This window comes from Eucalyptus grandis, chromosome 3 (assembly GCF_016545825.1).
Source record: "Eucalyptus grandis isolate ANBG69807.140 chromosome 3, ASM1654582v1, whole genome shotgun sequence".
Classification (NCBI taxonomy): domain Eukaryota; kingdom Viridiplantae; phylum Streptophyta; class Magnoliopsida; order Myrtales; family Myrtaceae; genus Eucalyptus; species Eucalyptus grandis.
In genome coordinates, this window is record NC_052614.1 from 40,260,306 (window position 1) to 40,262,770 (window position 2,465).

At 42.6% G+C, this 2,465-nt stretch overlaps 1 pseudogene; it reads left to right on the forward strand.

The window, feature by feature from the left end:
* The first annotated feature begins 1,226 nt into the window (after positions 1 to 1,226).
* LOC120291848 lies at positions 1,227 to 2,465 on the forward strand (annotated as a pseudogene).

A 2,465-nucleotide genomic window follows, 5' to 3' on the forward strand; every position in this document is an offset into this window, starting at 1 on the left:
AATCGAACACGTCATCTCTCCCTTCCCAAGTGGGAATGATTGCCACTGGGGCAACCCGTAGTGATTAACGAGAATTAGTTATATAGTATTTTTTGTCATATGGATGGACTTCTCTAGGTCTTGTTTTGTAAATCCATATTTTATTCTTTTTGTTAGACACTGGAATTTGTGACTTAATCATACAAGAGAGAGATTTCTTATTGTCTCTAGAACTTTATACTAACTACAAGTTTAATTATTGTCACTGTGTGCGTTTGCATTGCGTAAATATATGAAGATTAAAAAAATTCTAAGATGATCAAATATATGATATATTGCCAAATAGAAATAAATGTGTTGAGAGAAATTCCTCGTTACCTACTCCACCTGGCCTTAAGCAGAAAATTTTGTCATAAATCAATTTGTATCTTCTTATTTCTAATTTATGAAGGGTCATGGCCAGCATTGCAAGGAAAAATAATTAAAATTTACTCCTAGCCATGCATTTGGTATCTCTTAACACTTCAATTTGCAAAAATAATCGCACCCTTGACTCATGATATTCTCTGAAGTTTGTTTGCATCAGGAGGACCATATGTTTTTGTCTTTTCGTCAAAATCAGGAGGACCACATGTTAATTGCATAATTATCGTATCATTAGTTATTACCCTTGTAGAAGGTTGTGTTTTTTTTCCCTAAGTCAATGTGAGTGGAAAATTAATTATAATGACCACTATTATCAGCGTTGAAGAGAGCTACGAGCGGGCATGTATGACGTGCCGGTGGTACATTCATGTTTATCCAATCCAAATCTCATGAAGAAATCCCTATTTCTTAAATGTGTCTAAATACCTAGTTTCACTGATTCACTGAACCTAGTCATATCATGAATTCATTATCTTAGATTTTTTTTTCTTCCTAGAAAAGTAACCCTCGATTTCCAAAACGCAACCTTAGATTTTCCTTCTTATATTGCTCTAAATGGCGTGAATAGCAAAGATGCCTCACCCAATGCAGAGACAATTTCCAATTCAAACAAAAGTCAAAGCAATCCTTTCTTCTGTTTTTTTCTTTTTTTGGGTCAGAAATCCTTTGTTCTTTGACTAAGCACTTAGACACCTTTTCCTCCTCGCCTAAGCGCAATGCCCAAATACGTGATCCGGGACACCTTATATATATGCTCACAACCAGACTTGAGACTCGCACAACACAAACACTGAAAAGAACAAACACCCAAAGCTTAGGCCATGGCATTCACCAACTTCATGGCCACCACCTCGATGGCTCTCTTCTACCTCCTCCTCCTCCTCATCCCAAGCTCGAACTGCGCGGACCTCGACTCCCATCACGATCACGAAGTCCCGAAGAGCGATGTGGACCTACTGGAGTTTCCGCTGAATTTGGAGTACTTTGAGGCAGAGCTCTTCTTGTATGCTTCGTTGGGGTATGGATTGGACAAGGTGGCCCCGAACTTGACCACAGGAGGTCCATCCCCGCTGGAGCTAGGGCTGCCAACTTGGGTCCTCTCATCAAGGATATCATCTTGCAATTTGCTTACCAAGAAGTCGGTCATTTGAAGTGAGTTTCTTTAGAGATGTCATATGGTTTGATTTTGGAGTGCAAAATCAAACCTTTTTGTTATTTATTTTGCGAACTTTGATAGTCATTCTCATTTGTTTTATGTTAGAGAGGAACACGATGCTAACTCTCATTTGCCGACCTAGACTTTCCTTTGCTGATGACCAAATCACGAGTCCTTTTCTTTTTCTTTTTTTTTGAATCAATGTAGGGCCATCAAGAAGACAAAGTGAAGGGTTTCCAAGGCCGCTGCTGAATTTGTCTGCGGATTCATTTGCCCAAGTGGTAGACAAAGCATTTGGGTATGCTTTGAAGCCTCCATTCGACCCATATGCCAATGAACTTAACTTCTTGCTTGCCTCCTATCTGGTCCCTTATGTTGGCCTCACAGGCTATGTTGGAGCAAACTCCAAGCTCCAAGGCTCTGTCTCCAAAAGGGTATAGCGAACAATCTCTACATGTTAATCTTCTTTGTCAAATTCTAGTGAGCTACCTATGAATCCTTGCGCCCGTCTTGTGAATGCTTTTCAGCTTGTCGCGGGCCTTCTCGGCGTCGAATCAGTCGGGATGCGGTGATCCGAGCCCTTCTATACGAGCGGGCGCACAAGAAAGTCGAGCCATATGAGATAATCGTGGCGGAGTTCACAAATAGGTTTTCGGAGCTGAGGGACAGACTTGGGCATGACGGGCTTAAGGACGAGGGCCTCGTGTACCCCCGTCACCTAGGTGCCGAGGGGAAGATCGAGGGGAACGTGCTCGCGGGCGATGTATACTCGGTCGCGTACGACCGAACGCCGGAGGAGATACTGAGGATCGTCTATGGGAGCGGCGATGCGAGAGTCCCGGGAGGATTCTATCCCAAAGGAGGGGATGGTGGCATTGCTAGGTCTTATCTCCGGTCGGTGTAG